At 42.7% G+C, this 12,460-nt stretch overlaps 1 long non-coding RNA gene across 1 annotated transcript; it reads left to right on the top strand.

The window, feature by feature from the left end:
* The first annotated feature begins 5,588 nt into the window (after positions 1–5,588).
* LOC148003879 (uncharacterized) lies at positions 5,589–11,495 on the top strand. The gene is made up of 3 exons (XR_015629804.1): positions 5,589–5,732; positions 5,854–5,891; positions 10,332–11,495. It is a non-coding gene; the product is annotated as an uncharacterized LOC148003879 (long non-coding RNA).
* Positions 11,496–12,460: the final 965 nt, after the last annotated feature.

The following is a 12,460-nucleotide window of genomic DNA, read 5'->3' as shown; positions in this document are numbered from 1 at the left end:
ATACTGCCTTGCTCAGGCTGGAGAAAGGTACAGTGGTCAATCACTTGTTGAGGAAACATGAAGACTACAGGTTCAAACTCCCAGACAAAGCTGGACAGCATATAGTGCATCAGTAATTCCAGCGTACTGTGGGAGCATTGTGGGAGCTGGAGACAGGAGGTCCCTAGGAGCGTATTGGTCAAGTAGTCTAGCACATACAGCACAGTCCCGCCATGAACAAGAGACCCTGTCTCAAACAAGGTGAAAGTAAGGACACGTACTCATGGCTGTCCTCAAGCACAAAGGTTAAACTTTTTTAAAGATACCATTTCACACCTGTTCAACCTGTGCCTTCATAATGAGGAAAAAATACTTTTAATGTGTGAGTCGGTGCCTCCTAGAGTTGATAATAACCACTCTAATGAGGGAAGTGCATACCTCATTAGATACCTGCTCTCTCAGGCTCACTGAACTTTCAGAAATTTTATAGTTATGACTGTAGAAAACCAAAAGGCATAGAGGGTCCGGCCCTTTGCTTCCCTGGCTGTTGAGAAAGTCTGTCTGCCGAGGGCTTAAGCATTCTTACACATTCTTCCTGGTTATGCAGAGAATGCAGAGCCCAACCACACTTCAAGTGGGGCCATTTCTCAGGGCTGTGTTTGTCCAAAGTAACTGAATAAGCAAACAATAGTTCCTTCCAAAGAACCAGTTTGCTTGCCACATACCAAAGAAATAGGAAATAACCCCAATTCACTTTCCTTGACTATGAGTATAAAACACAAACTATAAAGTATACACCATAAACTACACCCATGATTTCCACCTGAACCTTCTACCTTAGACACAGTAGGACTCCAAAGACATGGGAAGCCAGAGCAAACTTGGACGTGTCTCTAACCTGGCTGTCTCGTACTTCTACTGGTGTCTGTGAAGCAGGCATTGACTATAGATCCTTCCTGAGTCCTGAGACTACCAACCTATCAAAGACAACCTTAACCTTGGTGTTGGGGTGTGGTCTCTCTCTCTGGCTGCACTTTATTCCCATGACAGAAACTTGGGAAGGGGTGAGAGGAGGAGGCCACAGGCCCCTGAAGAGAGCAGCAGAAGGAGAAGACAGAAGATGGAGGATGACAGCCTTGTCTCCAGAATACTTCCCGTCATTGATTGATATGCCTTCCATCTGTCTTTGCCAATAGGAGATGAGCTCGCTCCTGGAAGTCTCATGGTTTGCCACTGTATCTCAATTGGCAAAATAATGAGATATCAATGGTGAGGCTTAATAGATACCTTCTGAATTAATTAGTGGTCGTCTAGCTCTGAGGCACCAGTTGGGGTGGGCTTACTAGTGCTAGGAGTGAGTTAGTTATAATAGAGAGGTCTGTTTGGAAGCTGTTCTTAGGGCTGGAGAGACATGGCTCATTGGATAAGGGAACTGGCTGCCCTTCCAGAAGTCCCCCACATGTCAGCTCACAACTCTATAGATCTAGTTCCAGAGATCCAGCGCCCTCTTCTGGCCTATGTGGACACGAGGCATGCATCTGGTGCACAGACACACAGACATACGTACAGGAAAACTCCCCAACCCATAAAATAAAAATGAAATTTAAAAAGTAGTCTTAACTTTATGAATTGACACTATGTTTTCCCCGAAGTATTTTCTTCAAAGCCCTTTAAAAATGATTCCTGAAAAGAAATTTTCCTAATCTTCATCACTACAGGAAAGCCAATATTTTGATAGAAAGAAATGAAGCACGTAAGTCTATGCTGGGTGTTGGACATGTTTCCTCATTTAGCTTTTATAATTAGTGTGTTGATAGCTGTTTTATCTGTAATGGAACTCAGATGCTGAAAGACGAAATAACTTGGCTTAAAGTACATAATTATCGAATGCATATCTTGGTTCTTTTGTTTTTAAAGTCTTCTGTTTCCTCTAGCATTCTATAGAATGGAGTTCACTACTCCAGCACTCAGGAGGCAGAGGCAGGTGGATCTCTGAGTTCAAGACTAGCCTGGTCTACCGAGCCAATTCCAGGACAGCCAGGGCTAAACAGAGAGACCCTGTCTCAAAAAAAGAAAAAAAGAAAGAAAAAGAAAGAGAAGAAAAAGAAGAAAAAGAAAAGAGAAAAAGAAGAAAAAGAAAAAAGAAAGGGAAGAAAAGAAATAGAATTGAATACCATTAGCTTGTGCAGAGTGGGTAGATTTCCCATGATAACACTTGGGACTGTGTTGTTCAGATTCGGGATAGACTGTCATAAACATTTCTAGATTCTTTAAGTTCTTTAACGGAGACACTGACAAAGCCCGTGTTCAGACTGTCCAGGTACGGTACAGAAGCGCCTCCAAGAATGATTGACAGAACCACACAGGGCTGACCTATCAGTGCGGTTGAGAGCTTTCATGTCCTCTGGAACAAGATCAGAGCCCTGTGGGTTCAGGATCATCACGCTACAAGATACATTAGTGTCCCTGCCATTGCTTCTTGTTCCTTGGTGTCTGAGCAATTAACCAATCGAGGCGCACTGGTACGGAAAGGAAAGTCACTGGCTGGCCAGGAGGACGCTCATACCGCTGCCTTCTAAATCTACAGTGAGTATTCCCAACGGACAAGCGTAACTCAGATCTACAACTCTGGGCACACAGAAGTCTAGGAGCTGCAAACCTCTGGTCTCTGTAGGAGAAAGCAACTAGGAAAGGGCGGCCCAGGCACATTGAGGGAGCCAGCCTACTGCATTCATCACAGGCAACAGTTATGGGAAATGATGCTTCTACACGGAGAATGGATTGTGAGTTCTTTTTAAAAGAAAAAAAACAAAAAACCAAAAAAACCAAAAATCTCTCCAGGAAGACCTGTATATATAATGCATGGTAAGTTATGCAAACTCTTGACATCACAAGCTCTATGATTTACGCTGAGGAGAATGTCTTCTACTCACATGATAATTAAGGCCCATAATATACCTAAATATGTACACATCAGAGGTAAGAAGGTTGTTTGTGATGTAAGACTGTCCTTCCATTTTCAACAGCCCTTGGCTCCCTGTCACTGACACTGGCACAATGTGAAATCAGGCTGGCTTCCAGCAGCCCTAAGCTGTTTTTTCTGGTCCTCTCTGGCTCTTCTTTCTCCTATGCCATATTCAACAAGGAACAGATTAGTGACAGAGTACACTAAAGCTTCAAAGATGGTATATCCAACTCCTAGGGACAATCTTTGCCCAAGGTCATAGGAAGTGCCGGTAGGAAGCCAAGCCCTCTAGTTTCCTGTCAAAAGGTTTCTTTGTTGCAACTAAAGCAGCCTGAGATTGTATTCTGTCTAGATACCAAGAGTTGATGGTGTGTCTATTTGTGCAAATAAGTGTGTGTGTGTGCACATGGTTGCATGTGTGGGCACTTTGCATGTGTGTGTGTGTATTTGTATGCGTGCACTTGTGTGTGCATATCTATATCGAGCTAAGTAGCAAGCAATACTCAGCTATCTCTTTAGGGAAGTACTCTTGTATGCGAGTTATGAAGCAAATCATTAGCACTGTCACAAGCCAAGGGGCAGGAGGGTAATGTCCCCGGGAAAGGGAATGAGGTTACTGTCACTCAGAAAGGGGACATGGGGTTTCGAGATGATGACAATTCACATGGTTTTGTAGATAGATGGATGGATAGATAGGCAGGCAGGCAGGCAGGCAGGCAGGCAGACAGACAGACAGACAGACAGACAGACAGACAGACAGACAAAGTTTCCCCATAATTTGAAATCCAATCCAATTGACTTTTTGCCTTTAGAGTTTTGGGTAGAACCAAGTACTTCCTGTGGGACCTTTGACTCTGACAGGGACACTCCAAGAGAGGAACTCTTATTGACCCCATTAGCAGGTAAAAAACCGAGCCATGCCCTGTGTAGCTCTCTGTGCTACTTTGTAGCAGAACTAGTGTGCTATGGCTAACAACAAGCCTGCTCTGCCTAGCAACAGTGTTGCTCTGCTCCACCAGCCGGAAGAGACTGACCAGGTGAATGTATTATGGAGCCTTTTTATTACCATTTTACAATCAGAAAAGCTAAGAAAAGCAGGAGACAGAATTAAACACACATATAATTAAGATTATATCTGTTAAAAAAGAGACACACGCCTAAGTATAAAAGACCAGAACACAGAACACTGAGGACTTCCCCCTTTCTGTTTTTGAGATTTATTATAAGGCGAACATATCAAATTACTATATATATATACATACATATATATACATATATATATATTTACTTATCTGGGAACACTTACTTACCTGGGAATGCAAAAGTTTATTTCTGCTCTCTCCTTTCCTACATCTTGAGAAACCTCTCCCACTCAGAGACTGACTTCATTACCAAATTGGCGCCGATCGTTCCAGCTATGCAAATCACAAGGCCACAGCCAGCTGAGGAAAAGCAGATAAAAAAGATTACATTAAAAATTAAAGCAATGCGTAGAGACACAGAGATAATGTGCTTACAATTATTTCTACATATTCAATATTCATGCAATTACAAAGCCGGTCATGGCAAATATTAACTCTTGAATCTGATCCCTTTTTGCCCTCTGATGTTGTGACCTTGAACTGCTATTGCCAAATAAGACATAATAAGCAAGGGCTGCATGGGAAGCATCTCTTCAGACTATAAATGATAAGCGCCTTTTCCTTTAAACCTGATTGCAGTGCTTCCTGGCTTCTGTTCATTGTCAACCCCTTGTCTTCTCACTCTGCTATGTTTTGACCCCTCTGAAAGGGCCCAGCTTTCAGTCTTCCTCTGTTTGGCTGTATGGTTTGCTGCTGCTGCTGCTGCTGCTCTGATGTGATGTGTTTTCTGTCAGAAGAAATTTACAGGCACATTAGCCTCCCTGACGGGCACAATGAGCAACCAAGCTTTCCTGAAGAGAAGTTTCCACGAGGCCTGGAGTCCTCTCTCCTGTACCTCAGCCTCGTCCTCAGGCCCCGCTACATACCACAGTTCAAGGACAGACCCCAGTCTTGTGGCCTGTGTATTGCCTTGAATCCTGAGTTTAGTTTTCCTGTGCCCAGCACACAGTGATTCCGCAGTAATCAATTCATATTTCCACAGCCATCTGATGACTCCAGACTTCGAGGAAAGCTAATGTCTTTCTTTCCTTACAAACCATATAGAAGCCAAGGAAAGGCTAGGTAGAAAAAGTCCTGGACACCAAGGAAGACAGGTAGCATTCAAGAGACATACAAACAGAAAAGCACAATAATCAACTTTTATGGAGATTACTTCAAGAGAAAATTCTAGAACAATTTTCTCAGTTTTTCTAGAAAAAAAATTCAGTAACAAGAAAAGTATTAAAATTTAAAAACATAAAGTGAGACAGCTAAAAGGGTAAATTACTGTCTTAGAAGATTTCTACGAAAAGAGAATATTTCCCTCAAGGTTGTTGGGGAATCAAAAGCTTGTGCATTTTCAGCTTCTTGAATATTATTTCTACACCTTGAGGAGCTTGCTAAGACAGAGCATCTCTCCATTCATATGATAGTTGATGATAAGGCATGTGTGCTGTGTGAAAGCCTTCATGCCTTCTAAATAGTCACTGAGGGGAGCTGTCTATTTTGAGAGTGTGACCTTTGTCGTCCTTCTGTCTGAGTTCTCTGCATGTAGCTATGTAACTCACAGAAGCTATTTACAACCGCCTGAAATCACACACGTCTTCTGTGACCCTCATATTTACCAAGGCAATCTATAATATTGGTCTGAGCTACTCGTTTCATGGGTAAGGAAAACAAGGAACCTGGCACAATTTGCAAGCCAGGAATGGGTGGCTTTCTTGGACTCCCTCTTTAGGTAGGTATCCGGGAAGATCCTTCATTGTTGTCCTCATCTTTCTGTCACAGCCCATGATCCCTGGATGTTTCAGAAGAGCCAACTCCAGGTATGTTCTTGGCCATGGCCACTGTCCCTTCCATCTTCAGGGTTCAAATGAGAACTCCCTTGTTTCTAGTAGCATGTTAGTTCATAAAAGAGAATGACTCGTTCTGGCTTTTGACATGTAGCCTCGTTCTTCCCTACTTTGCTTTCCCACAATGACAGGAAATTTCTGGGTCCTTTGCAGTCCTGCTCCAGTCAACCACTCCATAGCAGCAGAAGGAAGAAGAGGAGGAGGAGGAAGGGGAGGAGGAGGGGGAGGAGTAGGAGGAGGAAGAGGAGGAGGAAGAGGAGGAGGAAGAGGAGGAAGAGGAGGAGGAGGAAGAGGAGGAAGAGGAGGAAGAGGAGGTCCCCAGTCCAGCAAGCCGCTAGGGAGACACAGAAACCTGAAGACAGAGAATCATCTACCCCAGCATGCTGCAAAACAAGGCACCAGCCACTAGAGTTTGGTATATGGCCATTCTACATGGAAGGGTATTTAGAAAAATATCCCATTTATCTAGGGAACTTTGAGTAGTGGTCTTGCCAAAACTGTTCAATTTGGATGACAACTCAGGGTGTCATAAGTTCACCTTTGTGCTGTTCTGTTTTTAATTCAAGGGATTTTTTTTCTTTCTTTCTTTTTTTTTTATTATTATTAACTTGAGTATTTCTTATATACATTTCGAGTGTTATTCCCTTTCCCGGTTTCCGGCAAACATCCCCCTCCCCCCTCCCCTTCTTTATGGGTGTTCCCCTCCCCATCCTCCCCCCTTGCCGCCCTCCCCCCAACAATCTAGTTCACTGGGGGTTCAGTCTTAGCAGGACCCATGGCTTCCCCTTCCACTGGTGATCTTACTAGGATATTCATTGCTACCTATGAGGTCAGAGTCCAGGGTCAGTCCATGTATAGTCTTTAGGTAGTGGCTTAGTCCCTGGAAGCTCTGGTTGCTTGGCATTGTTGTACATATGGGGTCTCGAGCCCCTTCAAGCTCTTCCAGTTCTTTCTCTGATTCCTTCAACGGGTGTCCTATTCTCAATTCAGTGGTTTGCTGCTGGCATACGCCTCTGTGTTTGCTGTATTCTGGCTGTGTCACTCGGGAGAGATCTACATCCGGTTCCTGTCGGTCTGAACTTCTTTGCTTCATCCATCTTGTCTAATTGGATGGCTGTATATGTATGGGCCACATGTGGGGCAGGCTCTGAATGGGTGTTCCTTCTGTGTCTGTTTTAATCTTTGCCTCTCTATTCCTTGCCAAGGGTATTCTTGTTCCCCTTTTAAAGAAGGAGTGAAGCATTCACATTTTGATCATCCGTCTTGCGTTTCATTTGTTCTAGGCATCTAGGGTAATTCAAGCATTTGGGCTAATAGCCACTTATCAATGAGTGCATACCATGTGTGTTTTTCTGTGATTGGGTTAGCTCACTCAGGATGATATTTTCCAGTTCCAACCATTTGCCTACGAATTTCATAAAGTCATTGTTTTTGATAGCTGAGTAATATTCCATTGTGTAGATGTACCACATTTTCTGTATCCATTCCTCTGTTGAAGGGCATCTGGGTTCTTTCCAGCTTCTGGCTATTATAAATAAGGCTGCTATGAACATAGTGGAGCACGTGTCTTTTTTATATGTTGGGGCATCTTTTGGGTATATGCCCAGGAGAGGTATAGCTGGATCCTCAGGCAGTTCAATGTCCAATTTTCTGAGGAACCTCCAGACTGATTTCCAGAATGATTGTACCAGTCTGCAATCCCACCAACAATGGAGGAGTGTTCCTCTTTCTCCACATCCTCGCCAGCATCTGCTGTCACCTGAGTTTTTGATCTTAGCCATTCTCACTGGTGTGAGGTGAAATCTCAGGGTTGTTTTGATTTGCATTTCCCTTATGACTAAAGATGTTGAACATTTCTTTAGGTGTTTCTCGGCCATTCGGCATTCCTCAGCTGTGAATTCTTTGTTTAGCTCTGAACCCCATTTTTTAATAGGGTTATTTGTCTCCCTGCGGTCTAACTTCTTGAGTTCTTTGTATATTTTGGATATAAGGCCTCTATCTGTTGTAGGATTGGTAAAGATCTTTTCCAAATCTGTTGGTTGCCGTTTTGTCCTAACCACAGTGTCCTTTGCCTTACAGAAGCTTTGGAGTTTTATGAGATCCCATTTGTCGATTCTTGATCTTAGAGCATAAACCATTGGTGTTTTGTTCAGGTAATTTTTTCCAGTGCCCATGTGTTCCAGATGCTTCCCTAGTTTTTCTTCTATTAGTTTGAGTGTATCTGGTTTGATGTGGAGGTCCTTGATCCACTTGGACTTTAGCTTTGTACAGGGTGATAAGCATGGATCGATCTGCATTCTTCTACATGTTGACCTCCAGTTGAACCAGCACCATTTGCTAAAAATGCTATCTTTTTTCCATTGGATGGTTTTGGCTCCTTTGTCAAAAATCAAGTGCCCATAGGTGTGTGGGTTCATTTCTGGGTCTTCAATTCTGTTCCATTGGTCTATCTGTCTGTCTCTGTACCAATACCATGCAGTTTTTATCACTATTGCTCTGTAATACTGCTTGAGTTCAGTGATAGTGATTCCCCCTGAAGTCCTTTTATTGTTGAGGATAGTTTTAGCTATCCTGGGTTTTTTGTTATTCCAGATGAATTTGCAAATTGTTCTGTCTAACTCTTTGAAGAATTGGATTGGTATTTTGATGGGGATTGCATTGAATCTGTAGATCGCTTTTGGTAAAATGGCCATTTTTACTATATTAATCCTGCCAATCCATGAGCATGGGAGATCTTTCCATCTTCTGAGGTCTTCTTCAGTTTCTTTCTTCAGTGTCTTGAAGTTCTTATTGTACAAATCTTTTACTTGCTTGGATAAAGTCACACCGAGGTACTTTATATTATTTGGGTCTATTATGAAGGGTGTCGTTTCCCTAATTTCTTTCTCGGCTTGTTTCTCTTTTGTGAAGAGGAAGGCTACTGATTTATTTGAGTTAATTTTATACCCAGCCACTTTGCTGAAGTTGTTTATCAGCTTTAGTAGTTCTCTGGTGGAACTTTTGGGATCACTTAAATATACTATCATATCATCTGCAAATAGTGATATTTTGACTTCTTCTTTTCCGATCTGTATCCCCTTGACCTCCTTTTGTTGTCTGATTGCTCTGGCTAGAACTTCAAGAACTATATTGAATAAGTAGGGAGAGAGTGGGCAGCCTTGTCTAGTCCCTGATTTTAGTGGGATTGCTTCAAGTTTCTCTCCATTTAGTTTAATGTTAGCAACTGGTTTGCTGTATATGGCTTTTACTATGTTTAGGTATGGGCCTTGAATTCCTATTCTTTCCAGGACTTTTATCATGAAGGGGTGTTGAATTTTGTCAAATGCTTTCTCAGCATCTAATGAAATGATCATGTGGTTTTGTTCTTTCAGTTTGTTTATATAATGGATCATGTTGATGGTTTTCCTTATATTAAACCATCCCTGCATGCCTGGGATGAAGCCTACTTGATCATCGTGGATGATTGTTTTGATGTGCTCTTGGATTCGGTTTGCCAGAATTTTATTGAGTATTTTTGCATCGATATTCATAAGGGAAATTGGTCTGAAGTTCTCTTTCTTTGTTGGGTCTTTGTGTGGTTTAGGTATAAGAGTAATTGTGGCTTCATAGAAGGAATTCAGTAGGGCTCCATCTGTTTCAATTTTGTGGAATAGTTTGGATAGTATTGGTATGAGGTCTTCTATGAAGGTCTGATAGAATTCTGCACTAAACCTGTCTGGACCTGGGCTCTTTTTGTTTGGGAGACCTTTAATGACTGCTTCTATTTCCTTAGGAGTTATGGGGTTGTTTACGTGGTTTATCTGTTTCTGATTTAACTTCGGTACCTGGTATCTGTCTAGGAAATTGTCCATTTCCTGCAGATTTTCAAGTTTTGTTGAATATAGGCTTTTATAGTAAGATCTAAAACAGCAACTAAACATCCATTTCATAAACAATGTACATTCATGTTTATATATAAACCACTGGGATGGGTTTTCTAATTTTCACATCGAATTTGTTGAACAAATAACTGTCAAATGCTGACCATGGGCCAGAGAGGCCCTGCTGTAGGCATTTTAGGTATGTTAGAGAATACATACTAAACATTCTGTATACACACTGTATCTTGATGCTAAGGATTCCTGGGACTTTCTGACACGTACACACACATGCACATATGCATACACACATCCACACACATGTGCACACATGTGTGAATGCACATATATATGCACACAATGCACACGTGTGCACACATATGCATACATATACACATACACATGTACACACATATACACATGTACGCACACATATATGCACATGCATACATGTATGCACACATATGTACACACATGAGCACACACTTATGCACACACCATTCCTGGACCAGCCAATTCTTTATATTCTCTAAACCATGCGTTTCACTGTCCACAGACGTCTTCTAGCACCAAACCTGAGACTCCACAGCACGTGGAGCCATTTTCACTGAGAAGAGAACCTCCAGAAGTTCCATGTATCGTCTTTATCAAAGTCTCCAAGACCTGTTGGCTTTGCCATGGACAGCTCTACTGAAACTCCATCCCGGGCAGATAAACTGACAAAGGGACCCTCGAGCACGGAAGCATTTGGCACTGCATGGCCACACTCACAGGCATCTGGGGAACACTCTGTATGAGATGGATACAGAGGGAGAATTATTCACTCGGAAGCCTGGCTGTCAAGAGGAAATCCAAACCCAGGAGCTTTTCTCCTAAGAGCCCCTGTGACATTTTATTCTTTAAATAAATCTTTTCTTCCTCTCTTTAGGTGAGAGATTGACATTTTGCGATCCATCATCCTCTCCTTTGCTGGTTTGAGACCGAGAACAAGATAAATGGAAATTAAGCACAATTTCCATTTCTTGAATAAAAGTGCCCAAAATAGGCGCTCCTAAACTCAACAGGAAAGAAGAGACGCTGTTTCCTTTCTCTGTGTGGCGGTTATCCCAGTGTGTTTGGATGTCAAAGTCATGCCCTGCTTTTCTCTCTAGGATTCCTTCTGAACACACACACACACACACACACACACACACACACACACGCACGCACACACGCACACACGCACACGCGCGCGCGCGCACCCCTGGTGCTTGCACATCAGCTGTAAGCAAAGCATATTCCTCCGCCGGGTTTTTAAGACTCCATTACAGCCAAGGATGCTCCAGGCCCCCAAATGCTCTCCGTCTTGCCGTCGTTTTCAGCCCCGCTCCTTCAGCAGATAAATTGAACCCTTGCTGTAAAGCAGAGTTTCTTAGGCGTTTTCCACACATGACTTCTTCTCACCGGAGAAATTTTTTTCTATGAAAGTCTAGATATCTAGGTGTGTGTATGTTGCAGTAATTTCCAACCCCCAATGCCCATATAAAACATGCACAATCCAGTTATTATAGTCATAAGCTATGTGCCTAGATTGGGCAGAACTAGCACTATACGAACTCATTCCCCAGTTATGAGACCCTTTGTTACTCGTGCTTTCTCCTGGCCGAGAGGTTCTGCTCCATCTCGACTTCCTCTTCTTCTCTCCTCTCTCCTTCCCTCCTCTTCTCTCCTCTCTACCTGCCCTCACTTTCAAAAACCTCCCGTCCCACCTTTCCCCTCCACTTGAGTATGTGTTCGACGCTCATCGGGGACAACCCCTCTTGAGGAAGCAGAATTAACATCAAAATCCATATGTAGTAGATGTACGAATCAAGCATAGATCATAAATAAATGTATTTCAGACCAATTCTTTGCTATATTTACTAAGCACAAAAACAAATTGTTACACAAGTGACATGGGTGTGCTAATGTTATTTTACATACAAATTGTATCTTGGGTGAATATTGAATACTGCAGGACATACAGCATCTTCAATAATTTTCAACTTTATTTGAGCATTCTTTTGATATTATAATCCTCAGTGCGGAGAATGCTAATTCTCATAAATACATAGCACAAAAATCACAGAAGTATGTTTAGGGCCCTTTAGAAAGTAAGAGGAACTCATTCTTAATTCCCAAGACAAATTCATTAGTGAGAGAGAGAGAGAGAGAGAGAGAGAGAGAGAGAAGAAGGAGGAGGAGGAGGAGGAGGAAGAAGAGGAGGAGGAGGATTCTACCATTAAGGTTCTACAGGAACAACGTATTTCGCATGCGCCGTGCAAACACTGCACATTCATGGCATACAGTAGTCTCGAATCTGAGCTGCTGTGTTTCTGTCAACACTGTGAGGCATGGTGGCACGCCTGCAGAAACGACGCGTGTGTCAGGATCCAAGGCTGCTGTGGCGCGGTGCCATGCTACACGGGTGAATGCTCCCTTGGGACCTCAGGTACATTTCGGCAGAATCAAATTCATTGTTGGCTGCTGCACGTTCGGAAGCCTTTTACCATCGTCAAAGTTCTCACAGACTCCGTACTGTTACACAACCCACACTTCAACAAGCCAGATTTATTGTAAGCGAAGGCTGAATTGTCCCCCTTAGTTCATATTGGTCAGTAGTCAGGACTTGTCCCTTTACTGTGGCAAACCACATTTGATAGGGGT

The sequence above is a fragment of the Rattus norvegicus genome, chromosome 9 (genome assembly GCF_021556685.1).
Source record: "Rattus norvegicus strain SHRSP/BbbUtx chromosome 9, alternate assembly SHRSP_T2T, whole genome shotgun sequence".
In the NCBI taxonomy this organism is placed as follows: domain Eukaryota; kingdom Metazoa; phylum Chordata; class Mammalia; order Rodentia; family Muridae; genus Rattus; species Rattus norvegicus.
Note: the sequence above shows the minus strand (reverse complement) of the source record. Positions and strands in the feature narration are given on the sequence as shown.